The 27,793-nt window shown below is 45.6% G+C and overlaps 2 protein-coding genes and 1 long non-coding RNA gene across 16 annotated transcripts in view; 1 reads left to right on the forward strand and 2 right to left on the reverse strand.

Moving 5' to 3' along the window:
* FOXN3 (forkhead box N3) overlaps window positions 1–27,793 on the reverse strand; it is a 404,228-nt gene that overhangs the window by 241,356 nt on the left and 135,079 nt on the right. The window lies entirely within an intron of this gene.
* EFCAB11 (EF-hand calcium binding domain 11) overlaps window positions 1–27,793 on the reverse strand; it is a 585,886-nt gene that overhangs the window by 124,188 nt on the left and 433,905 nt on the right. The gene's annotated exons all lie outside the window — the stretch shown is intronic.
* Window positions 78–19,363, forward strand: LOC117199307 (uncharacterized). 4 transcript variants are annotated; one of them, XR_007475410.1, is made up of 5 exons: window positions 78–1,045; window positions 1,149–2,306; window positions 4,230–4,276; window positions 17,003–17,138; window positions 19,276–19,363. It is a non-coding gene; the product is annotated as an uncharacterized LOC117199307 (long non-coding RNA). The 4 variants fall into 4 exon arrangements; XR_007475409.1 differs by lacking the exons at window positions 17,003–17,138; window positions 19,276–19,363 and adding an exon at window positions 15,410–16,415 and having other exon boundaries at window positions 78–242; window positions 904–1,045; XR_007475408.1 differs by lacking the exons at window positions 17,003–17,138; window positions 19,276–19,363 and adding an exon at window positions 13,303–16,415.

Below are 27,793 nucleotides of genomic sequence, written 5' to 3' on the forward strand. Positions count from 1 at the left end.
TGGGCCACCCGCTGCTGAAGCCACACCAAGAGAGGATGAAAGGAGAGTCCAACGGGACACCCTGGTGGTGACATAAATAAAAATACTATTTTACACCACGCCCAGGTAACCAAATCAGCAGGTTCCTGCGCAGAAGAGAAGCCCAGGTCATTCTGCCGGCCACCACCTGAGCCAGAGGACAGGCCCTTTTGAGCTCTCTGAAAACCGCAGGAAAACCAGTGGGAAGGCCCGGAGTGATCTCCGTCAGAAAGCCCTCCAGGTTGCAGTACCTTGTAACCTAGCCAAAGGGGGAGAAAAATCCCACTGGGTTTCTGAGTTTTTTAATTTCCAAAAATAAGGAAACCCCAATCAATCTGAGAGTCGTTCCACTTCACAAAGCTCCAAGATGGTGGGTGGTAAGTTTTCATCAGGGCACTCACCACAGGCCTTATTACTTACCAGTGCCAAGGCAAATCCCACCCACCTGGGAGATGATTCAGAGGTGAAGGCCCAGGGGCAGCCTGAGGTCATCCAGCCCCACCCCTTAAATTACTGAACACTTGACCTACCCCAAGTCACTAAGCAAAAAGCGTGAAGCAAGAGGGACAAACGAGATATATCTGAAGTCCTGAGTCGAAGTTTCTAAAGGTCAGAGGTGGTAACAAAGCCAGGACAGGAGCTCAGTCTATTGCAGATACCTCCATCTGCCTATCAGTTGAGGCTGGTGAACCTCTCATCAAAGGAACCAAGGCCAGAGACCTTTGCTGCCTTGGGGAGGAAGAAATAGTCCTCTTCCGTCCTCCCCTTCAACTGCCAGGTCCCAAGCCTCCGCACCCGACCACACTCACACACCGTAGGTGGAAATCTCCATGTTAAGTAGAGGTGGCAGTTACGTTCACCCCTTGTCCTTTCCTTCTTCCTCAGAGCTCAAAAGGACGCGATGTAAGCGCGTGGTTATTGTACAAGGACTCTGTCTAAAGCAGCCATCCTACGTGAACAGAAACTTAAAGACACAGCAAGCTTAGGGCCAGGAGCAGCCCCTGAGCAGAGGGTGGAGTAAGGTGAGGTAAGCTGCCTTTCATGAGCTCACCTCTCTTCCCCTCTGCGGCTTTTGGTTTCTTCCATTCTCAAACATATTTCTGAATTTCTCTCTCCCGTTACCAATGCAGCAAGAGTTGTGAGAAGGTATCGTCATCCTTAAGAGGAAGTGGTGGACCAGCCCTGCCTGATGTGGAGAGCGGGGTACACGTGGTTGCCTGTCTGTCTGAAATGGGGAATACAGACCTTTGCTAAAAGCCAAAAGAAGGCTTAGAGTGGTCTTTCCACCTTATAATTCCATAGACTCCTATCTCTGGGACCTGCTGCCTGACAAACGGGGGCAAAAGCCAAATTCGCTTAGGAACAGCCTCGTTCTCAATTCCCCTCTTGAACTTGCAGGAAGGACCCTTGCGCCTTAGAGCCGGAGAAGCCTCAAAGAAACAAGTGGAACTGTTTAAATCATTGTTTGACAAACACGTTTGACAGCAGAATCCCAGGTGTGCTCTAGAACTCACTTTGGGCAACACCTACTTCCTGATTGGGGACTTGATGGGACCGTTCCACGGCCCTATCTGGGCCTGGGCTGAGAGTACTTGTATCTGGGACCGGGAGAACCCAGATTCTAGCCCAGGCAGTCCGCAATCAGCATGGGACCCCAGGTTCCTCCTCTGTGGAGAGGACTGGCCCTCGCCGTGGTGTTTTGCGCTTTCTTCTCCAACATGCCCTGGAACATTAAAGCCCCGCCCTCATCACTGGTTATTTAGCCAACGCGATTATTTATGAACAGTTCAGTGTAAAGCCCCGCGACCCTCTCCAGGCCATCGTAACAACTGAACTGACGGCAGTGAGAGAGGGCTGCAGGTGAGAAGACCTGAGGGATTTTCAAAGACGAGGAGGAATCTGAGGCAGGCCTGGAAAGACGGGCTTCTGAACAGGATCCTTCAAATTGACTCCAGGGAAAACGATACCCAAGTGGGAACTTGGGTCAAGCCTGGGACAGGAAGCACAGCTGGACTGCGTGGAACTGGGGCATCATTAGGTGGTTTTCCTCTCCATTCACCTCTTGCCCTCTGAGACCAAGTTGTCTTTCCTACCTCCCTCTATATGTCTGTGCACTCTCCTCCCTGAAGGCCGGCTTCCTCTACTCATGTATCACCACACATGGCTGCCAGCGGCAAGTGCAAAGGACCTTCTGATTGCCAGCACCCACCACCTTCAGACTGCCTCAGCCTTCCGCTACATAGTTCAGATTCCCAGGGAAATAAACTGATCGGCTTGGCCTAATTCAGGTAACTCTTCCCTTCTCCCCTCCTAACAGCAGGAGGCATAGTAGAACCATCTGGTACAACAGGACTGGGGAGGGGAAGGGAGGTGACTTTGGAAGGAGAATAATAAACATAGGTCCATAGAAACGGGGAAGGGACATTCTAGACCTGAGCTTCTCACTTGGGGATACCTGGGAAGCCACACCTAATAGATCAGAATCTCCTAGGACAGGTCCCAGGCATATGCACTTTGAGAAAGTGCCACGGCACAAACTGCTTTTCCAGGCAGGAGCCGTGAATGGCGCATACAGATTTATCAACTATGACTTGACTGTATTAGAAGATGCATTCAGGACTTCCCTGGTGGTGCAGTGGTTAAGAACCTGCCTGCCAATGCAGGGGACACGGGTTCGAGCCCTGGTCCGGGAGGATCCCACATGCCGTGGAGCAACTGAGCCCATGTGCCACAACTACTGAGCCTGCGCTCTAGAGCCCACGAGGCACAACTGTTGAGCCCGTGCACCACAACTACTGAAGCCCGTGTGCCTAGAGCACATACTCCACAGAGAGAAGCCACCACAATGAGAAGCCTGCGCACTGCAACGAAGAGTAGTAGCCCCGGCTTGCCATAACTAGAGAAAGCCCGTGCGTGCAGCAACGAAGACCCAAGGCAGCCAAAAATAAATTAAAAAAAAAAAAAAAAAAGAAGATGCATTCATTCCTTGAACAAATATATTGAGTGCCCACCAAGTACATGACGTTATTAGGTTCCAGGGATACAAAGTTTTTGTTCCTTATGGAGCATGCATATTAGTGGATAAGCGAGGAAACATCCTATCACAAAACTCCCTGAATGCTAAGGTAAGCAGTTTATGTACAGTAATCAGAGGGGAAGAGGAACTCATTGAGTATTTTTGGATCCAGAAGTTGCTCTATCAGAAATATGCTTTAAAAAAAAGAATAGCTTGCCTCTAGTAGATAAATAAGTCCTAGAGCCCTAATACACAGTACAGTGATTACACACAACAAAACTGTATTATAAGCATTAAACTTGCTAAGTGACTAGATCTGAATTATTCCCAATACTAGAAGAAATGATAATTATGTGACACAATAGAGGTATTAGCTAATGCTATAGTGGCGATAATATTTCAGTATGATGTATCAAACCAGTATGCCGTACACCTTAAAGTCACACAGTGTTATATGTCAAATATATCTCAATTTTAAAAAAGAAGAATGGGATCATGGACCCAAGATGAGTTTTGGGAGCGGAAAGAAGGAAATGGAAGACCAAAAGTAGACAGAGCCAATCAGAAAGCACTGCAGTAATCCATACAGAAACAGAGACTAGCTTTTTTAACATTTTTTAATACGAAAAAATGTTAAAATAGTAAAATAGTGTTTCCCTCTGTGGGGTTGAGTTATGGGGTAATTTTTTCTGCCTGCTTCTTTCGTACTTGTCTATATTTTCCAAATTTTCTACAATGAGTACCCAACACATTTATAATGTTTGAATAATAAAAGGGGGGTTCCATTAGAGCAGTGGTTCTCAAACCTGAATGTGCATCAGAATTACCTGTAGGGCTTACGTCAACTCAGCTTGCTGGCCCCCACCCCCAGAGTGTCTGATTCAGTAGGTCTGAGCTGGGGCCTGAGAATTTGCGTCTCTAAGAAGCTCCTAGGTGATGCTGTTGCTGGTTCAGGGACCACATTTTGGGACCCACTGAATTAGAAAGTAGTCAGTGAGACTGGAAAAAATGAATGCATGAGAGTCTTCACAGGAAGAACCAAGAGAATCTATCCAATGACTGAATATGAGAAGACAAGAGATTATGTTCAAAGATAACTCCTTAATTGTGGGTTGACTAAGTGTCTTTGAGATAACATGTGAGAATGCTGTCCATCGTAGTAAAATAGTTCCTCACTTCCCTCCCTCCTTTGCAGAAGGAAGAGACACCCAGGACCACAGCTGGAAGACCCTCCATCTCTTGGTGAGTTTCAAAGGCTCGTTCAAGCATCCTTTGGGCTTTCCGGTTATCCCCTCTTGGGGTTTTCCTCTTGTGCGTCCTTGGTGTTTACCTGACAGGTTCTGAAGGGTGGTGCCTGGGAAAAGGCTTATTAGAATTTCTCCAGCAGGGATTAGAGCCAGGAGGCTTATATGAAGAGGGAAGGAGGGCTGTGGAGTAAGGGAAGGTACAGCTGAACCCGTGGAGGGACATTCATTAGCTCAGGTGCCCTAGCCAAAGCCGAGCCTATCAAGTCACCTGCTGGAAGCAAAATGGAAAATATAGAACCTGTCAGCTCCTCTTCGAGCATAAACAGAAGTGTGAGCTGATGATCCAGAAGTCAAAAAGTACTTATTAAGCATCTAGCCATACCACGTCCAGTACTGTGTGGAGGGCACTGGGAAGGAACTGGGAGAAATAAAAGATGTGGCACTTGCCCTCAAGGATGGGGAAGATTCAGTGAGCATTTAGGAAGCAACCACAATTAAACACACACAGAGAGCCTAATACCAAGACCAGAGCTGATATAGCTTAGTGGCCTGGGACTACGTTCGTATTCTCACTTCACCACATACTAACTGGGTAACCTTAATCAAGGTACTTAACTTCTTTCTCTCTACCTAGTTTCCTCATCTTTTTTTGTTTTAAATAAATTTATTTATTTGTTTGTTTTTGGCTGCATTGGGTCACGGGCTTTCTCTAGTTGTGGCGAGCGGAGGCTACTCTTTGTTGTGGTGCGCGGGCTTCTCATTGCAGTGGCTTTTCTTGTTGCTTTGCACGGGCTCTGGGCGCGCGGGCTTAAGTACTTGTGGCTCGCAGGCTCTAGAGCGCAGGCTCAGTAGTTGTGGCGCACGGGCTTAGTTGCTCCACGGCATGTGGGATCTTCCCGGACCAGGGCTCGAACCCGTGTCCCCTGTATTGGCAGGCGGATTCTCAGCCACTGCGCCACCAGGGAAAACCCTAGTTTCCTCATCTTAAAAAAAAAGGGGGAAAGATGGAGGATACAGCAAGACCCACTTCGTAGGGTGGTGATAAAGATTAAATGAATGAATATCCGTAAAACACATGTAACAGTGCCCTGGCACTTAGAGCTATTTTTGTTAAGTAAATAAATCATAAGGAAAATAATGACATATTTGACTACAAAACAATTTAAACTTTGTATGTAAGACCAGAGGTCATAAATCAAGTTCAAAGACAAAAAAAAAAATACAAGGAAGTATTTGTCATACATATGAAAAAGGGTTAATATTTTAAATCTATAACTCTTACAACTCAATGAGAAAATTATCACCCTAATGAGAAATGGGGCAGATTCACAAAAGGAGAAACACAAATGGCAATATACCCATGAAAAGATGCTCAACCTCAGTTAAAAAAAAAAAAAAAAGCAACGAAATCCCAGAAATGCCAACTCAAGCAATTGTGATATCTCATTTCATCCATCAGATTGGCACAGACTTAAAAAGAATAACCACACCAATATTGGTGTGGGTATCGGAGGAACGTGACTTGGTATAACTATTTAAGAGGGCAGTCTGGTGAACTGAATTAAAACTTAAGCGAGCATGGTCATTGACTCTAAATTTCCAGCTTCTAGGAGTTTATCCTAAGGAGATGCCAAAGCAAGACAGTAAACTTCCCCACCAGACTGCCTACCCCCATGAGATAATAAGCCCCGTAAAACCAGGATCCATACCTGTTTTATTCAGCAATGTACACAGCAAAGTTACTCCAGTGTCTGACACACACAGAAGACACTCAGTATGTATTGAGTGAAGGCACTGAAATATGCAACAACGTTTTCAGGTGGATGTTTATTAAATTATATGGGCCACAGTTACCCATGTTCCCTTTGTTCCCTTCTACTTGCATTTTCCAGTCGTTTTAAGTGAAGCTTTCCCTTTTCTGAATCACTTTCACATTCTCATATACTGTATGTGTGAAACAATTTGCAAACATTTCATAAAGTAAGAGTTTGGGGGAAAATAGATATGGTGGCAAAACTTCTCACCAAATTGAAGCATTTTGTGATCTTTTCAATCAGAAGGGACAAAATGATCCCTTTCAGAAAAGGCTGGTGATCCAAGCAAACAAGAGAATTGCTAAGTATAACAAACGTTATACCCTGCATAATGGGGTCTATTGTCTGCTTGTGGGAAAGCTTTCAATTTATTGGTTTTGAGTATCAAACGTTTTCTACAAACTCTTAGGTAGGTTCAAAGATGAGGGAAAATACTCTTGAATTAAGAATTTGTGGGGAAGGGGGAACATTTACTCTCCATTTCCAGATGGATCTTCTATGAAAACTTATGCTTCTAAGGGACCAAATGTGGTTGCATCTTTTTGGTTGTTGCTTTTTTCAATCTGCCAGAAAAATCTGTGCCCAGCTGAGGCACACCCTGCATGGCCAGAACTACTCCTGCTTCTCCCGCCCTCCCAGGGATACTCCCTGCAGTCAAAAGCTTGTCCTAAAGGAGGCTGCCCCTCTGAGTACTTGGATTCCATTTATCTGCAGTCAATTCTTATCATTCAGTCAAGCACTGAATTAGCAAATATTGAACCTCTGCTCCTAGAGGAAATCTAGGGTTAGGTTCCTGCGAGCCACCGGTCACAACAATTTCATTAACTGATCAATACATTACCTTATTTTCTCCGATTCCATTTAAAGATACCTGATGTAATATATATTGCTGATTCATTAACACTGAACTCACAGCCACCAGCACTAGAACTCATGTCTGAACAAAGCTTATCGAACACAGGAAAAGCTTGTCTTTTCTCCACACGGCAATCACAGTCTTCTGGCACTTAGGAACACAAGATAGCCCTTCAGCACGTGTGATTGGGTGCCATTTTAAACAGCAAAATCGCCAACAAAAAGCACACCAAAAAAGTGACACTAAAGAGACATTTAAAAGGACGCTTGTTTACAGTATGAAAGCTGAAACAAAAAGGCGGAGAGTTGCTTTGTCTCAGCTGGGAATGTGTGTGTTGGATTACATATATATATATATATGTGTATATATATATATATATATATATATATATATATACGTATATATATATATATATTTTTTTTTTGTGGTACGCGGGCCTCTCACTGCTGTGGCCTCTCCCGTTGTGGAGCACAGGCTCCGGACGCGCAGGCTCAGCGGCCATGGCTCACGGGCCCAGCCGCTCCGCGGCATGTGGGATCTTCCCAGACCGGGGCACGAACCCGCGTCCCCTGCATCGGCAGGCGGACTCTCAACCACCACGCCACCAGGGAAGCCCCTGGATTACTCATATTTGTTGCCACTCTGCACATGTCCACGAATGACCATGAAAGCACCACAAGTATTGATTTTATGATTACAAATAAATTTTAGCAAGTAAGAGAATTTGCAAATATGGAACCCGTGAAGAATGAAATCGATTGTATTTAATTGGCCACTTATTCAGTGCCAGTGAGTGTTCTAAGACTTTGCAAATATTCACTGTTTCAGCCTCACATTAACCACGTGAGGTAGATAATGTTATTATGGCCATTTTATTAAATGAGGAGCCTGAGGCACAGAGAGGTTTAGCCACCTGCCCAAGGTCACACAGCTGGTAAGTGATGGGGCTGGGATTTGAAGCCACACAGTTTGGCTCCAGAGTTTAGAGCCCTGTTCCTACCAAGGGAAGCGTCAGATCAATCCAGAGCATTTGGTTTTGTCTTAAAGAACCTCTTAGAGGTCGAGGATGTAAAGGCCGGAAGCGGTGAGGTTCAAGAAAGGAAAAACTGACCAGGAGGTAGAAGGAAAAAAGGGACTTTTAAGCTGAATGAAAAGGGACTACTTTCAAAAAGACAAAGTTCAGCTTCTATTTCATAATCAACATGGTATGGTGTACCTTTGTAATAAAAAACAAATCAACTAGCTACTGACTGTCAAACAGACTAAGTGCCTTGAGAGGCAAGGACCCCGTCTTACACTTCTCTTCTGCTCGTAGCATGTGGAATTAGTGGTAATCAAAAAAATCAATCACTTAACGGGAAAAAAAAAAATGCTCTTTTTTTATTCCTCTCTCAAACTGGTATCTAATAACTACGGATCAGTGAAAGAGTAGCATCATCAACCTTTTCCTCCTCCAACGTTTTTAAGAGCATTTATTGTTTTCCTCTCTTCAGCAAGTACACCAAGTACCACAGTCTCATGGGTTTCGGTGACTATGTCTGCCAAAGTCTTAACCATGCCAAGAAATAACTTCTCTCATTTTACTTTTTCGGAGGGATGTGAAAGAAAACAATCAATTCTTCTCCTGAAGATCTGTCTTTTTAAAACAAAGTAAAAGCTCCGAATCTGGTGAACTCTCTGGAGAGATTACATAGATTAAAAATATTATCAACTTATTTCCCTGCTGTACAAAGCCCTTTTATGAAGATAAGCAAGTTACTCAATTTATTACGACAGCCAAACCTGAAGTCTCTGCTCCTCTACTGGGCAGTGCAATTCACCCAACACGTTCAGTTTTTAAACCCTGCCTCCTTCCAAAAATAGCATCTCTTGTACCTTCAATATTGTGATTCAGATGCAAGCAAAACGTGCCCATAAAGTGTGAGGCATGAGTGCCTGTGAGTGATCCATCGCTAAGGGGTGGAGGCTGGGAAGGAAGTGGCTAACTGGATTGCTGTCTTTCGGTGGGTGCGATCAACAGCACCTCATTTCTCTGCACTCAAAGCCATGTGACTCTGGCTCCAAAGATTTGGACCCTAAACAACCAGGCGTTTCTTCTCGAGAGGAATACTGAGCATCTTTCCTCCTTGCCTCGGGGCCAGCTGTCTGACAATATGGATCCCAGAAGGGGGTGCTGCCCACATTGGCGATGGCAGCCATTAGTGCCTGTTGCTCATAGCTAATGTCAAAGAGGCCTCAGCACGGGGCGGCAGGCGGTTGGCTGGGACTCCCCGGGCAAGCATCCATGCACCAGGAGCGCCAGCAGAGGCGACCCGAAGGCCAAGGTGGGCATGCCACAGAGTCCTGGACTTCCAGATGGAGTCCAGTCCCAGAGAGTGGACGTCAGAGCTCTCCGGAGGCTGCCCAGGCCAAGTTCAAAGGGAGGGATGAGCGTCATGACGTCCGTTCCAAAGCAATCCCACCTGCTACTGGCATGCCCAGGCTCATCTCCCCCTCATACCAGCCCCCAAGGCAAGTCTCCAAGGGCGCAGTAAGGAGGCAGCCGCAACCATTTGCTTTCTCTTAATAATCTGAACTGGGAAGATGTAGAGATGGGGAAGAAGTAATGGCCATTCCCAGTGACGGGGACCCTCCAGCTGGCTGGGCTCCTGCAAGGTCGTCTTGTCGATCTCTTTGTAGGAAAAACGTGGTTCTCTTTGGCCTTGGGAATCTGGCCAGGCAGCTTTGCTGGGATAAGTTTCTTCATCCACAGACACCCGCACCACACGGATGTTGAGGGCTGTAACTAACGCACACCTACTCCCAGACAGCCGGCCCCCTCCAAACTCCAGTGACATCTCCTCGCCTGAAACGCCTGCCACCATGCGACAGCCCGGTTCAGCCGCTCAACAAGGACCCCCTAGCTTGCTACTGTTGAAGAACCTGAATATCAAACCATGCACCAAGGGAATCCTACACAGGAGTTGCTAGAAAGAAAAGCTCACTCCATCTACTTCATTCTTGCTGGCAGACGCAACATTTTTAACCCCCGAAAAACTCATTTAAACTTGGGGTGCAAGAGGCATCTGAAATGTGAGAGTCCCTGGGCCGGCACAGGAAGAGAAGGAGGTTTCAAGGAAACACAAAAGCAACGCAGACCTAATGGGTGAGCAGGCTGCCTGACAACAAGGCGGCCAACTGCCAAACTCTCATTGTGCGCGGCGGCTGAACAGAAGGCTCGAGTAATGACAACCACAAAACTCATTTCAAGTCTGAAAAGGTGACTAATGAGCTCATTCATGCTGCCTATAAATTATTCACTACAACACTGATCCCACTCAAGACAAACAGTAAAGTAAACTTTAAACACAGACACCTCCGGCCTCCAAAGGAGAACGAGTTAGGTCTGTAAAACTTTTCACAATGAGGGAGACTTGTCTCTCCCTCCGTCCATTGTCACATTCATTCTTCTGTTTACGTTTTTTTACTGCCTTTAATCAAGTTTAAGCAGACACAGCTGTTAGACATTTATTTCTCTGTTGAGTTTTTTCCATTAGTTATTAGGAGCAATCATGATGCTCTAAAAATAGCAGCAAATTATATTCTCTCGAAGTTGAAGGCTGACCTTAAAATGAAGCCCAGGTCTTCGGAAATAATATTCATATGCACATGTTGGGTGAGTGACAGCCCTGCACAAAGGCGAAACAAAAGTGCATTTTCCACTCTTTGAGAGGTTTGCAACTCGCTTCCAAATATCCTTAGGTTCTAGTGGAAACCGGTTGCTTTAACATCTAACAAGACAGAACCTGCTTCCAATGGTCATGTTTTGGTTGAGATTTTCATGAAAACTCACCATCTTAACGGAATAAAAGGGGAAATGTCTCATTTAGGCTGTTCAGCACAGATAAACCCACCCGCAGGTTTGTTGGAAACCCACCACATTGCTGCAGACTGCTTTCAGTTTCCTGTTTAATATTAAATAAAGAATTTTAGCTCTTCTGTTTTTACAAACTATGCTGTTTGCAACTACTGTCACCACCGAAAGCATTATGACTGTGGAGTAGTCCTATATTTTTCAAACCTTTTTTAAATCTTAGTATCTATTTCCAAGACATAGTAAGAGTTAAAGAGTTAAAAATAGTCTTCAAATAAGTACTTACATTAGTTCTTGGTCAGATCGCTGAACATTATGTATTTTTAAACTGCTTTGAATACTTTGAACAGGAGCCACAGAAAAGCCACAGAAAACACTCACAGTCAAATACCGCCAGATGGAGGTTCTGAACAACCAAAAGTGAAAGCAGAAAGGTCTGAGGCTGAGTCGTGCCCTGTACACACCTCAAGATTACAGGAAAAAAATGAATGATTCCCCGGTCTTGGGCAGGGGAACCTTGCATATAACATATGAGAAATAACACGTGGAAGGCCAATTCAGACCAGGGCTTGAACTTCAACGTGAGACCAGGCCAAGCTCTGTCTCCATTTAAGGAAAATCTTTCACATTGTTTTCAGTTTCTTGCACATGAACTAAAGACTTGTCCAGCCATTTCTGTTGTCTGAAATGCAAAGCAAGTTTTTCTTTTAAAAGAAAGAGGAGTCCTGCAATATTTATAGCAAAGTACTTTGCCACCTACCGACAGCAATCTGGTGGTTCTTCACGTGTTTGCATGTTTTTTACCCAAGTTTCTGTATCGAGTAAGAAGCCATTCTTTCGGTCCTCTGTGCAAAACAGTTCTTGCAGATTTGTTGCTGTTGTTGTTTGAATCAAACATGTAAAAACCCCATTCCATCCAAAGAAATTGAGACGTCTAAAATGGCATCCCGTTGAAGTCTCAGCTTCTCTACCACTCTTCGGAGACTGACTAGATTTCTGTCACCTCTCTGGGGAAGGGTGGGGACAAAATATTGCTTTGAAACCGAGCCACAGGGGGCTCTTCCCTAGTAACATGTCTGACAGGCAGAGTTCGCCTCTTCCTTCATTGGTGGGAAACCTGGCTTGTCCACAGACCACCCTAACACCGCCTTACTCCTAACCTAACTGTCCTGAGGAGGACCAAAGGGAATGTCAGTTTTGCCTGGGGATGTTCAAGGCACCTAAATAACAAAAGCCAAAACAATGAACACCAAGTACCCAATTACTGCAATCCAAAAAATCAGACAGCAGACAAAACAACAAAAGCTCTCCAATGCTTCCTACATGCCAGGTACCATGCCAAGAGCTTTACCTGCGTTATTTTCTCCTTCCACTATCCTTCCCAGGTAGGGGCCGTTGTCCCCTTTTACAGATGAGGACACCGAGGCTTAAAGAAGTTAAGTTATGGGAGTTCCCTGGTGGCCTAGTGGTTAGGATTCCAGGCTTTCACTGCCATGACCGGGGTTCAATCTCTGGTCGGGGAACTGAGATCCCGCAAGCTGCGTGGCGTGGCGAAAATAAAATAAAATAAAAGTTGTTTGCTGGTGGTCAATAATCGGCACTAAGAGGTGAAATGAGAAGTTAAGACCCCAAGTCTCTTCGGCCTGCAGAGCCCATCCTCTTGAGCACCGCACTCTCCGATCTATTTATACTATCCAAGATCTCATTTCCAAGATCACAGCATGTAACTTGCTTGCAGTCTACATCTTGGGCTTCTTCGTCGGAGGTTTATGGGTTTCTCTGATTTGGTTCTTGCGTAGCATTCTTCAAATGGACCACTAAACATACACGCCCTTCCTGCTTCTGCAGGCTCAGCTGCTTGTGCTCCCATAGATATGGACATCATTCAGTGAATGACAAACATCTACAAAAGGCCGTGAGACCCAGGGTAATGGCCACACACCAGCACTGAGCTCCTGCCTGAATTATAAAACACAAAGATTTTGGGAACAACAACAAAAAAAAAACCTCATGACAGTTGACAACTCCAGAGGCCGGGCCTGAAACTCCAAGCCTGTCCCTACCTCCCATCTGGATATGGACCCGCAGAAGGAACAAGCAGCTATGAAGGTGCCCATGAGGCAACTCATAAAACAATCTACTCTCTCTCCAGTCCTCATTGTTCCCTCCCCCCAATCCAACAAATGACCCACCCCCACAGGGATAAAGATCTTATGGTTTCACTCCAGGCTAATGCTTCCAAGGCACAGACATCTGACCAGCAACCATTTTCGAATTATTTCTCTTTCACTTTGCACACAGAGTTAGGTGGTAATTGTCTGCCGGTTTAGAAACACCACCGACCACCACACCAGAACGAATTTCCAAAAGCTATATTGCAGGGAATTAGATTAAGGCACAGATCAACCTTTGCCAACTCTATACATATGTTCAAAAATGAGCCAACCCAATAAAAATATACTGACTGTACTACTAATCAGATTAACTCTTCCCCGTAGATCCTGGACAGGAGGGTAAAACTCTCCGACTGAGGCAGCCCTGGGCCCTACAGGTCTTCAGAGTCTACACACAGCTTTGTACACTGGGAATGGAGGAGACAGGCCCCCATAGCTCACCGCCATCTCCAGCACCCATGCCACCCTCACGTCCACGGCACTCCCAACTGGATTTTGGTACCAAGGCCCAGGAGTTCATTCCCTCAGAAACCACTCTCAGATGCTTCCTTGAAAGCTTTTCTGGTGCCACTACTGGGATCTCATGTCCAGACTGGCCAAAGGCTCCATAAAAAGTGGATGAAGTAGAAAGCTGAGGTCTGTGGTTTCATTCTTGAGAAACCCTCAACTAACCACAGGGATCTGATTCCACTGCCATTTAGAGTCATTCTCTGGCTTCTGGCAACACCAGCTCCCTCTGAATCCAAATTAAACCTCTCTCGGCTTCTTTGTGATACCAGCTTCCTAGCAGAGCCTCCAATGGTTATGGTAAGAAAAATAAGCCGGGCCCAGACCTTCCCGGATCTCCTGTGAACGAACATCCAAGTTACGTTTGCTGCGAACAAAATTATGCTTTGCTGCGAACAAAATATGCTTTACTAAGTCAAAGCAGGCTTTCTATGCTGTTTTCCGGGGCTCCTCCCTCACATCCTCCACTGCTCATTTTTCTAGATCAAAATCTGCAACTCATGGGTAGGAGGAAAGTTACTAAGGCTGACTGCCCTGACTTATCGAAACAGAGCTATTTGTTTCCTAATTACATTCTTAGCTCTACAGCACTGGCCAAAAAAAGGTCTGTTCATTCATTACGAGAACCAATTAGTAAAAATAAAATCATAAAGCTTACCCTTAGGAAGGACTTCACTCATGGATTCGGACAAGCCCCCAATTTAATGGGACAACTGAGGCCCGGAGAAGTGAAGTGACTTAGGGTCACATGTCAGAACGCACACTGGTAGTTTCCTTTCCGGTGTCTGTTCTTCTCTCCCTTCTCAACAGCACCCAATTCCCCAGCCTGGTGGTTTGGGCAGGATTGATCCCATCATCAGCTCCAGGGGCAGTGGACTGGTGTAGAAGAACAGGCAGGTCCAGCCAGGACTCAGTGGATGGGCCAACACATTTCCTGTCTTGTTCGGACACTGAACTGGATTTTCTGTTATTTGTAACCCAAAGCCTCCCAACACATCCCCCATGCAGAGTTAGTGGCAGATACCACTTCTTGACTCCCTGTCCACGGATGTTTCTGCCGGAGTAAAGTCTTTAACATTACAAAATAGAGAAAACTAATCTAAAGAAAAAAATACAAATGGGGGACGTCCCTGGTGGTCCAGTGGTTAAGACTCTGCACTTCTGATGTAGAGCACATGGGTTCGATCCCTGGTCAGAGAACTAAGATTCCACATGCTGCGGAGGGCAGCCAAAAATAAATAAATAAATACAAATGAACTTATTTACAAAACAGAAATAGACCCACAGGCAAAACAAACCCCAAACATAGTTACCAAAGTGGAAAGGAAGGGAGGGAAGAGATAAATTAGGAGTTCGGGATTAACATATACACACTACTATATATAAAGTAGATAACCAACAAGGACCTACTGTATAGCACAGGAAACTATACTCAATATACTTATACCTTATAGGTAATAACCTATAAGGGAAAAGAATCTGAAAAAGAATATATATACGTGTGTATGTTTATGAATACATATGTATAACTGAGTCACTGTGCTGTACATCTGAAACTAACACAACATTGTAAATCAACTATGCGTCAATAAAAAAAATAGAGAAAACAGCATTTTGACAAATTTAGTGACTGGACTTGATAGGAATAAAAAGATTTGGGAGAAAAATGAAATTAAACATTATCGATGAGCACTTTAAAAGTATGGCTGAACGTATAAATTTGGCCATATTAATAGAGCATTACTGATGAAGGGAGAATTCATAAATGGAGATTAACTGGAAAGAATTCATGGCTAGAGGGACGGCCAGCTCCACCTAGAATTTGATACAAACCATGACTCCCATTCAGGTCTCAAGAGTTTGACCCTAAGCTGAGCCCATACCAACCTCCCTGAGGGACAATATCTGAATTTTATATCCCCAGGTGCCCAGTTCCAGATCGGGTGCTGACAGGAAGGTGATGATGGTCATAGTGAAACGGAGCAGGACCCTGTGGTCCTCACCCGCCATGTCCTCTGCCTGCATTTTGTCTGTGGAAAAACTTCAGCCAAAGAATAAGTTTAATCAGAGAAGTCAGAAAATGCAGAAACAAAGGAAAACAGTCAGAGGAGACCAAATAATAATAGTTTAGTCATTAAGCATAGTCAAGGACCTTTAGTTCCTCCTTAAGGGCTATAGATAATATTCTGAGCCGTATCCCATGAGCTGTCATATAGATACTGAGATCCCCACCAGGTGGAAGAAGTTACCTACATGATGAGCAGGCTGTAGCCATGACATCAGCTGCCACAATTCTGAGAACTGGCCTCAAAGAAATGGGAACAAACCGACCCTGGAACAGAAGATTAACTGTAGCTAAAACAATCAAGATGACGCTGGTCAGACCACAGATGACCAATTTCAAGATGACGGTCAGAGCTGACTGTGCTGTTTCTGCACGTAGCCCCTTCCCTCCGTCTATAAAAGTTCTTGCCCCCTGATTGTCAGGGAGGGGGACTTGGCCTTTGGACAGGCGTCGGCCCTCCCCCTCCCCACTCCCGCCCCCAGCCCTCCCGGTTGCAGGCATCCAAAGTAAAGCAAATTCTCCTTTCCACCAACTTGGCCTCTTTATTGGCTTTTGAGCGGCGAGTAGCCAGACCCCACTTTCAGTTACAATAGTGCCTTAGTTTATTGTGTAGTCACTACAGGAAGACACTGAGCTGTGTGTTGCCACTCTGTCATCGAAGGCTCCCAACGATCAACGTGAGGTAGATTGATCAAAGTAGACAGTCAACAAATGATACTGAATGAACGACTTGCACAAATGTAACTAAATTAAGATTCTATTTAGTGTCAATGAGAATTCATTTTTAGTAAATCTAAAACTATAAAATTAAAAAGATGAGTGTCAGTAAATATAATAAAATATGATCTAGTTAACATTTATTGAGTCCTCTTAAACCTCAACACCCCTCACTCACACAGGCCCCTTCCGCGGCCCAGGTAAGGACTCCAGCAATGTGTCTAATAGGCATCTTTTATATTTAAGATTAGACACTGCATACAAAAATTTTAAATGCTCTGAAACCTTACAGCTCACACATTGAAAGAAACTTGAAAGAGCTTTCCGCAAGTTTGACAATAATCCTAAAAATTTATCTGACGTTACCGACAACCAGTTGTAAAGCTAAAAAACTTTTTTTCTAAACTATCAACTGTAAAAAACAAATCCCAACCAACCGCGCTATAGGAATGGGTGAATTATCTTGCTATTCTCTAGAGAGAAAACGGCATTCCAAAACCATTATCATATGAAGAAATGATCAAAGAGTACAGAGCCCAAAAGCTGTAGGAAGAAAAGTAACATAGACACATGTTACACAGCTGATCAATAATAATATTATGTTATTTTGATTTCATGATGTTTAGGATGTCAGCTTTTTAATCATACACTTTTTTGTGTTTTCTTTTATCATTTGAAATAAATGCTTACTTATACCTGGTTCCATATTTGTAATTTTACATTCTTTTCTTAAAGAGTTCCCTCCTACCCCAAACTGAATAGGCTTCAGGCCACACACAGCCCGCATCTTCCCCATGTGCGCCTACCGTGTGCCAGGCTCATCGCTTCTCATGGACTATCTCCTCTGTCGGCCAACAGCTCCTTGAGGAAGGTACGATTATCTTTACAAGAGACCTGGGCTTCAAGCTGGTTAAAATGACCTGCCACAGGTTACTCAGCTAAGGGGTGGCAGAGCCGGGAGTGAACCCAGCAGTCTGATCCAGCAGGCTCCGAGCCAGGGCGCCATCCGCACTCACCAGGTCTGCTTCTTGGCCTGCCCGCCCCCACTAAGGTGAGAAAGTTGAGGGCCACCCCCTCCTCTGATCGAGGTGTGCCTTCCTGGCCTCTGGCTGCTGCAGCAGCTTCCCAGTAGAGCTTGGGGAAAAGGGAGCACCTCAAACCCATGCAGCAGAGAGAGCCCTGTTTCAGTTCCCTGCAGAGCTGTGGGTTCAAGCCTTGTTAATGAGCAACAGGGGGACTCTGCAGCGGATCACCTTTCAGCTACACCCTCTTGGTCCGTGACCAGCCCTTTCCTTTGATGTTATTTATGGTTCAGGTGATGGTGATTAAGCTGCAGCAAAACAAATAGGGCGAGAGTAGGTCCAGGTGTCCAAGCCTGGTTGAGGTCTGAATACTGAAGGATGACCGATTTAGGAAGGGGACGGGGAGAGGACTGGACACTGGTCCAGCTGCGGAAAAGGCAGCCCTGAATGAAGTGTGAGGGCACAGCTGAAGCTCCAGCTCTCCTTCCACTCCAACCAGGCCCCCTGCCCAGGGTCTCCGCCCAGCCTGGGCCATCCCTTCCCCTCAGTTCAAAACAGCAACTGCGCCCTCCAGTCCCTCCTCTGAGGCCTCTTCCCCAACTACCCGAAGCCTCTGCACACAGGACTGGACCTGCCATTTCTTGGTACCACTCCTTTAATGTTAAAAATGATGACATTGCAAGGCCGTGTGTGATTACCTTCTCCAAGGAGTGAGCTGGGAAGCCAGGAGGAGCCCATGGAACCTGTGCAAGTAGGCTAGACCTTTGATTGTGCCCTTAACCTAGTGTCACTGCTCATTTCCAGGGCTCTCAGTCACCCTCCGGGTCTCAGCTCTGTCCTACACACCCCACCAGCTTGAACAGAAAAAACTTTCCTGTGCTAGATGGGATATAGATATACAAAGTCCCAAAGGGAGAGACCACCCAGTCCCCAGTCTGCAGGGTGGGCTGCGTTAACATATCTAAAGAACTAAGTGTCCTCCTGAAAGGGAGGGAGGGGTGGGAGTTGGGTGGGAGGGTCAGGGTACTGGAGGCCCTTACAGATTCCACAAAGGTGGACCTTTTTCTAAGACCAGCCCAGTGCACTGGGCAGCATTAACCCTGGCCTTGAGGTTGGGGCCTCAGCAACAATGGCATCTAGCTACACAGGGGGCTATGAGCAATTGATTTTGCAGTCGCACTCATTCAAATCATTGAAATCATCCAAGCCTTCCCTTCCTGATTCCCAAGCTCAGCAGACCACTTCTAGGCAGTGATATTTCTCACTTCAAATTAACGCACAGGTGTTCTGATTTGCCACACCTGTCCCGTGAGCTTAGTGAACAGGTGCGCCCTTGGGAAACAGGTTTGCAGCTTGGGCTGAAGTCGCTTCATGGAGGTGAGGGCACACAGCTGGAGCTCTCCTTCACCTCACCCAACACTGCTGTCAGCCATCACCACCCACCGTCATTATGTCTGAGAAGCCAAGTAGACAGAGTCCTGCCCAGCAGACAGTAAACATTAGAAATCTTTGCTGAGCAAGGGATGGAATGAGGGATTGATCGATCTGTTCTAGGAAACGATGGATCCATTAGAAGGAATACACTCGTACTTTTTACTGCCACGACATCCATTTAAAAGACAGGCGACAGGAGGGGCAAGCACATAGGCTAGTCAAGCTTGCCGGCATGGCTAAGTCATTTGACCTCCTGGTACCTTACTACCTTCACCTGTAAAATGGGGGTATAATGCTTCCGTCATAGGGCTGCGAGGAGGATCAAATAAAGGGACATTTGTAAAGCACCTACGGGGATGCATGGCACAGGGTAAATGCTATACAAGTGTTTACTATTATTATGTAAAATATAAAGAGAATTATAATAGAATGAGAGTTAAGAGCCAACTTTAAGAATCATTCGCTCATTATTTACAATAACTGTGCCTAATACCGGTACATTTTCTCCCAAGCAGAATGATTAAACCTTTTTTTTCTTTTCTCTCTTTATAGTTGAAGGTATCAATAAACCATTGAAATTCTTTCCTGGAATTAATTAGGATTTCTCGAAGTTTTCTACAACTCCCCGAAGATTTGCTGAAAAACTTTTCTAATCTTGGTCCTAGATCCCGTGCTGTCTCTGCTGAAAGAAAAATAGCACTCCCTCTCTTAACAGCAGAACCGGAATAAACTTTCCTGACCTTAATGACAAAATTCTCCAATCCCAGCCCAGTGTGCAGGACACTGTCCTTGGAGAATGCACGTTCCTAGGCGGGAGTGTTGCGGGTAAGCTGAACACATGGACAGCTAGTTTTTAAGTCATCTTCTTTGCAGACCCACCTGTTCCTCTCAGGGGACAGGTATCAGCCATCTCTAGTGACACTTCCGCGCGATGTACCATTGCCTCGACGCAAATGCGTCACATCACTCCCAGCCCTCTGCCGCTAATGAGAACTGCTCGTTGCTGCGGATGATGAGGCAAACAGGGAGCTCATTGCAACACATTTGTGGTAATTAGGCCCTTCCTGGGGTCCACATTCTGATGGGAGAAATGGATTGTAGGCGTAGACTGTGGGCCGGATGGAACATTCTGGCCGTGCAGGCAGACGATGCAACTATGCCCCTCAATAGCGGAAAACACCCCCAGGCTGATTAGTTCAGGGGTTCATGTGCCCTGAATTCTCCAGGGTCTCCCCAGCGTCTCCCTTGAGGCCACGCCCATGTTCATGGGATGAGTGGCCGTCTACTGCTTGTTAGGTACAGTCTATTGCTTGAACATACAGTTCTCAGTTTTATCCTAAGCGGCCAGCCTTCCCAGCCACGGACATAATTTACACATCAGCCTCTACCCAACTTCAGGGCCTGCTCAGTGTTCGAACTGAACATTTCTCATGGCTAACTTGACTTTCCCACCCAACATCAGAAATGAAGAAGGAGCCTTCGATAGCAAACTACAACCTGCCAGCCAATCACGTCCACTACCTGTTTCCTAAATAAAATTTTATTGGAACAAAGCCCCAGCCATTAGTTTATATATCACCGATGGCTGCTTTCCCGAGAAGGGGCAGGGTGGAGCGGTCCCAGCAGAAACTGTATAGCCTGCAAAGCTTAAAATATTTACTATCTGGCCCTTTAGAGAAAAGAAGAGAGGATGACAAAAGCCACCAGAGTATTTGTACCAGTTCCTGATGGCTTATGACTCATGGTTTAAATGGAACAGTAGCCTAGTGAGTTAGCAGAAGGGAACGTGGGTTCAAGTGCTGTTTCTACCAATGGCTCAGCTTTGAGAGGTTATGCAAGTATTTTCACCTCCCTGCTTTCATTTCATTCATAAAATAGGATTAGTCATGGGTGGCAAATGCATGACAAATAATTAGCTAATACTCCAACGTGTGCATTTTGAATGCACAACAGGAAGAACTGGCTATTTGTTTTCTGTGTATAAGTTAGAGTTATACACGATCCCTCCCTATTTGCTGTTCCTCCGCATTTGTGGCGTCAACCACATGGAACATGCAGCACTACAGTATTTACTATTGAAAAAAGTCCACATATAAGTGGACCCACGTAGTTCAAACTCATGCTGTCCAAAGGTCAACTGTAGTACCTATCATATTAGAACATTCTTTGGATGTGGAAAATAAACAATTCCTTAACCTCATTCTAACTTAAATTGTCCTATCTGTGTGTCCCTGGTATCTCCTATTTGTCTTATCATCTTCTCTTTTATAAAGTTGTGAGGATTTTTGATGTGGACCACCTTTAAAGTCTTTATTGAATTTGTTACAATATTGCCTCTGTTTTAAGGCCGTGAGGCATGTGGGATCTCAGTTCCTTGACCAGGGATCGAACCCACACCTCCTGCATTGGAAGGCGAAGTCTTAACCACTGGACCACCAGGGAAGTCCCTGTCTTATCATCTTTTAATACCTACTAATTAAGCAAAGCTAGAACCCAGCAAGGAAAGAATTTCAAGAAAAAAAGTCAACAACAAAGGTCAGGTCTTGGTATAAGTTATCACTCTTTGGGGAGGTATAGGTATGTAAGGTATAATAGCTGGCCTTTGATTTCAAACCACAAGCAGGAGGAAAGGTTATTATAGTGAGCATAAGGGAGGGTGGTTATTTCTCTCTCTCTCTCTCTCTCTCTCACTCACTCAGACCCCAGTTTCCTCATTTATAACCCTCCAGAAAAGGCAACTAAGAGTAACTTTCTCTTTCTGACTTACTTCACTCTGTATGACAGACTCTAGGTCCATCCACCTCACTACAAATATCTGTTTCGTTCCTTTTTATGGCTGAGTAATATTCCATCGTATATATGTGCCACATCTTCTTTATCCATTCATCCGATGATGGACACTTAGGTTGCTTCCATGTCCTGGCTATTGTAAATAGAGCTTCAATGAACATTTTGGTACATGACTCTTTTTGAATTATGGTTTTCTCAGGGTATATGCCCAGTAGTGGGATTGTTGGGTCGTATGGTAGTTCTAATTTTAGTTTTTTAAGGAACCTCCATAGTGTTCTCCATAGTGGCTGTATCAATTTACATTCCCACCAACAGTGCAAGAGGGTTCCCTTTTCTCCATACACGCTCTACAAGCATTTATTGTTTGTAGATTTTTTTTTTAACATCTTTACTGGAGTATAATTGCTTTAAATGGTGTGTTAGTTTCTGCTTTATAACAAGGTGAATCAGTTATACGTATACATATGTTCCCATATCTCTTCCCTCTTGCGTCTCCCTCCCTCCCACCCTCCCTATCCCACCCCTCTAGGTGGGAGGAGGGGCATCTCTCTATATATGTATATGTATAGCTATACATATATATGTACAGGTATAGCTGATATATGTATATGTATAGCTGATTCACTTTGTTATAAAGCAGAAATTAACCCACCATTGTAAAGCAATTATACTCCAATAAAGATGTTAAAAAAAAAAAAAGAGTAACTTTCTCTGCATCAACTTTCAACAGAAATGGGAATTCCCTGGCGGTTGGTCCAGTGGTTAGGATCACTTTCACTGCCGTGGGCCCTGGGTTCAATCCCTCGTCGGAGAACTAAGATGCCGCAAGACAAAAAAAAAAAAAAACACTTTTATCAGAAATAACCTTCTGCCCATTCTAAGCCTCTGCATTCCTCAGCTTCCCAGAGTCCTGCCACTTGATAGATTACCTCATCCCTCACACACTCCCCTGGCTTTAGACATCTGTTTCTATGGTTATGGTAGAGCTTGCCTCTTGGAGTGGAAGGCAGTACAGAACAGACGTTAAAGATGTTGCTTCGGGGCTTCCCAGGTGGCGCAGTGGTTGAGAGTCCGCCTGCCGATGCGGGGGACACAGGTTCGTGCCCCGGTCCGGGAAGATCCCACATGCCCCGGAGCGGCTGGGCCCGTGAGCCATGGCCGCTGAGCCTGCGCATCCGGAGCCTGTGCTCCGCAACGGGAGAGGCCACAACAGTGAGAGGCCCGCGTACCACAACAACAACAAAAAAAGATGTTGCTTCGAAGCAGATGGACTGGGGTTTGAATCCCAGCCTCTTCTACTCCAATGACCTGCTCCCGTTACCTGTCTTCTGAGCTCAAGGTCCCCACCTGTAAAATGGAGGCGATGAGTACCTACACTTCAGGGTGTATCATGAGCCTCAACGAGGAAAATGTCTGTGAAATGCTTTTTGCACTGGAACAGGCACCAGGCAAGGCTCAATCCATGGAGCTGCCATCCTTGTTTGCTTGGGGTGCGGGGACATTAGGCTGAGTTAGTGCAAGTCAACCGCAGCTTATTTTTTTCCACCAGGTGAGAGGCACTTCCTTAATTTAATTATATGACTAATACAGAAACTCTTTTCCCGGTTTGAGCACAGCCCCAGGTTCCTAGAGGACCAGAGCCCTGGAGACCAATAGTGCCCAGGGATCAGGGCTTCAGCAGCCCATCTGCTGTCTGGCTCCCCAGGAGAGCTCCGGTCCTGCCAGCCCTGCAGCAAAATCCCCAGTGTCCTCAGAAGAGACAGAGCTGCGATCTCTGTGTCCTGAGCTGGAGCCCTAGGAGGCCTCTCCGCAAGCCGTTCAGAGGACGTTCAGGACAGTTCTCAGACTCGCTCAAGGGCTCAGCACGAGTTTAAAAAAAAAGAGTTGGGTCTAGAACCCAGTTCTGCTCACTTCTCTTTCTCTCTTTCCTCAAAGCCACGTTTAAAAAAAAAAAAAAAATATATATATATATATATATACACACACTATATATACATATAGTACATACAGTATATATAATAAGTTGTCACTGCAAAAAACTTGGAAACTAGAGAAAAATAAGAAGGGAGGAAAAGCTCGTCTATAACTTCATTGCCCAAAGCTTCTACACCTTTGTTAATTCAGTCTTCCAGAGTGTTTCTATTCATATGATGAAAATGAGATCCTGTAAATATACTTTGTACCCTGCTTTCTTCCACTTCACAATGTATGAAGTCTGTTTCTACTACAAAAGTTTGAGCTTCGGGTGGGCTTGAGACTGTATCATGGCACTTCTGTGTGCCTGGCACACAGTAGTAGGCACTCAGTAAATGGTCGTGGCGTGCCCGTGTGACACTGTGATGACCCATGGCTTAGCCACCCTCATTCTACTGGACACTTAGCTTATCTGCTCCTATGAACAATGTCAGACGAACAGCCTTATTCAGGCATCGTGTACAAAGCTCTATGTCCTTGGAATGAATTCCTAAAAGTGGAATCACTGGGTCAGAGTATTCACATTATAAGGCCTTGGATCCCTGTTGCCGATCTGCTCTCCAGAAAGTCAATCCTAATTTATATCCTCCACTGGTGATACAGAAGAGTGAAAAGCACAGTATTCTCCATAGAGTAACTATGTGAGTTAAGAGGAAACTGTAGAATCCCTCAGTAGGTATTTTAATAAGGAACTGAGGGCTGGAATTGAAGTGCATTCAATATCTAGCAGCCCCACACAGTATAGAGTTTCCTTCTGAACTTTCACCAGCTTCCCCCTCCAACATCCTCTACCATGTGGCACCTAATATTGCCACAAGGGAAATTATCAACTCCCTACCATCCAAACAGATAACTCTACTAGGAAACGCCCCCAGGAACACAGGAGGTTTCCTAGAACGCAGCACAAAAAAATCCAATCTTTCCATATAAACAGTGACCCACACCCAATCTGTGTCTCTGGCACCAAGTGTGTTTTGCTTGAGCTTGTCTATAAATATCTGCAGTTTAAAGTAAATGTCCACAGTGGTTTCCAAATGTCTTTTTGATTACACGCATGCGTTAAAGATACACAGCTAATCTCAAAAACACACTTTTAATACGTGTTTCTGAGAAAAAGTTCTGTTCTTCCTAATCTAAAATCACCAAAATAAATTCCAAATGAATGTATCTATCCATGTTTTAACTGATCCCCCCCACCCCCCCGTAGGTCAAGGAGGTCATTTGTGGACATGAAAACGGAGGTGTGTAGATCTGATCCAGAAAGCCCCAAGCCCACTCTCTCCACAGAGCCAGTGTTCATTCGGAAACTAGCAGGGGTACCTTGGCAATGAAGAGGGTCCAGTGTCTACAGGCGCTCTCTCTGCCTGTCCCCACCACGCTGGACACGAAGACCCTCGTGATACGATGTGATGATGAGCTTGATTCGCTGGCCCCTCCTCTCTCTCCCAGTCCTCTACCTTCTCTCTTCCCACAATGCCAAGAGTTGACTGTACGGGGAAATCACTAGCTTCTCTCCAAGGCCTTTTCAGACAGAGCAAACTAGGAAAAAATATTTATATTCTTTTTTTGTGTGTGTGTGTGTTGGGTCTTCATTGCTGTGCCCAGGCTTTCTCTAGTTGTGGCGAGCGGGCGCTACTCTTCATTGCGGTGCGTGAGCTTCTCATTGCAGTGGCTTCTCTTGTTGCGGCACACGGGCTCTAGGGCACGAGGGCTTCAGTAGTTATGGCTCGCAGGCTCAGTAGTTGCAGTTCGCGGGCTCTAGAGCGCAGGCTCAGTAGTTGTGGTGCAGGGGCTTAGCGGCTCCGCAGCATGTGGGATCTTCCCGGACCAGGGATTGAACCCGTGTCCCCTGCGTTGGCAGGCGGATTCTTAACCACTAAGCCACCAGGGAAGTCCCAATATTTATATTCTTAACAAAAGAAACTCTAGATTCAAATCCCACCTTTGTCCCAGAATTACTGTGTCAGGTACCTTCGTGTCTTCATTTCTGAATCTTCAAAATGGGTGGGGTTTTTTCCCTGCATCTCCCTTGTGGGTTTCACGAGAACTCTGCAGAGAACTGAAGCATAAACATTTTTCACGTGTTCCCGAGAGGCAAAGCACCTCTTTAAATTCAAGGTGTTCCTTTGTTAATTACTTCTGCTTTCTTGACTTAACCATCAAGCACAACTCTTCTACCCAAATCGTCCCCATTCCTTAGTTTCTGATGGCAATGTTATCAAGGTATCTCCTACCCTTTGAACCATCTCTGATGTTTTTTTAAAAATATCCATGTGGCTCTTCACAATCAATTAATATTAGCTACTCTTTACCTTATATCCTTTTCCTATAAACACACACACACACTCACTCACACAATATGGAAGTCCAGATTCTTTTCTTTGACTCAAAATAAACCACAGGCCTCCAGTACCCAACAGCTAAAAATCACAAAGTCCATGTCCACATTTATCCATGAAAGAAAATTTAATAGTTCAGCATGTCACACAGCAAGTCAATCAGAGGACTGAGAAATCAACACAGAAGTTCCGCGGTCCGTGTTTTCTTATGACAGGAACAAGACAGAGTTTATTTGAGAAGGAAATGCCAAGGTGACATTTGGAATTACCACGTTTGTGGGGGCAGGAGGCCAAGTTCTAGGGCATTTTGCTTTCTCTTTTGGAGCCGTGGCTTTGCCGGATCCACACCCCCATATGCACACAATTCAGCCAACTCACCGTGGGAGCCCGATAGCCTTTTGCCCAAAGACTTCTCCTCCGGCCACCAAAAGGGACTTTGCCATCAGGAGGCCTCTTGGGGAGAGAGGAATAGAGGAATAGACCAGGGGGGCCAGAGGGGGAACTGAGTGGTCCAGCAGGGGGACATAGCAGAGGACCAAGATGAGAGCACCCCTGTCACTAGAGGCATACTCGCCACGTCCCCTTGTTCTGAAGCCCCTGACGGTGCTACCTTGACAGGAGGATCTGCTTGTTGCATGGGGGCAGAGCCAGTGGCCCCCATCCACTGCATCCACTACCCTGTGTGGGCAAGTGCTCTGAACCCACGCTGGGCAGGGGAGTCACCGGGCAGCTTCTGACACTCCCTGCTCTTGCCTTACGGAGCCAGGGGATGGCAGGAAAGAAACTGCTCTAAGACAGCTGCCTGTGACTGTGCCCACCTATGGACCCAGCTCTAGTCCATTTCATGGGGCCTTCGCATTCTCCCAACCTTCCCAGAAATGTTTCTAGACCAGGAGTCAATGAAATGTGTTCTGTAGGATGCATTATTTTACTAAGTCCTAATATCCTGCTTCATGGAGGGCCATGTCAGCCAAGAACATTATAAGTAATTACCCCTTTCAGTATCTGCCCACCGAGGTGCAGATCTGTAAAAGTCCCTGGTGGCCCACAGCTACCATCTGCACCTTCCCCCAGGTGCCTCGGAGCCCACGGCCCTCACTGGCAGGATTCCCTTCCCTCCTCCTCTTTCCTCACATCTTGGTTAACACGCTTTGCTGAAATTTCAACAGTTCCCTGGATCCCAACCCAATCCATCATAAGTCTGCCTTAGAGCTCGGTCCTTTTGGATGAGCCTGGGAACCACTCTGGACCTCAGTGTCTTTTTCTGACAATGGGGGCAGGAACAGCTCTTCTCCAAAGTTCTTTCTAGCTGAGAAAATGAATATTCTCTATTTTTCTTCTTAAAACTTTGCTCCCTGTGCCTTTGACAGAAATAACTTTCCAGTCTCGCCTGTTAAATGAATCTGGAACACTGAGCCTGCCAGAGAAGTCCCCCAGGGCTAGCCTTTCCTTCCTTGGTATCTGTGGGACATTGCATGGCCTGGAGGCAACATCCTCCCACCATAGGTTTAAAGAAGGATGTTTCAGTTTTGGAATTTGCAATCGGTGGGGCAGACCCCACGAATTCTAAGGTCTCTTTCAGAGTGAAGAGCCCAGGATTTTGCAAGTGGAAAGCTCAAGCTAACCACCAAAGGTCAAGACAAAAAGAGAGAAAAGCCGGTGTTGATTGAACACCTCGAAGCAGACCCAAACTTTAGCTGCCTTTCATTTTGCTCCTGATGCCAGGATGCTGATGAAATCCACAGAGGTAGAGGGTGAGTCAGTCCGATCTCCACCATCAGCCCAGCCCTGGGGCGGGGGGCATCCGTGGCAACCAGCTGCTTTCAGGTAAGGCAAAGACCATCTGGCAACATTGTGCTCTAAACAGTCTGCATGGTTGTCAGGAAATGTAATTCCTCAAACCAGGACCCTAACCCTAAAAATGACCGCCGGCCACCACATACTGCCACTGGGCCGAAAGTTCTGGA

The sequence above is a fragment of the Orcinus orca genome, chromosome 2 (genome assembly GCF_937001465.1).
Source record: "Orcinus orca chromosome 2, mOrcOrc1.1, whole genome shotgun sequence".
Lineage (NCBI taxonomy): Eukaryota > Metazoa > Chordata > Mammalia > Artiodactyla > Delphinidae > Orcinus > Orcinus orca.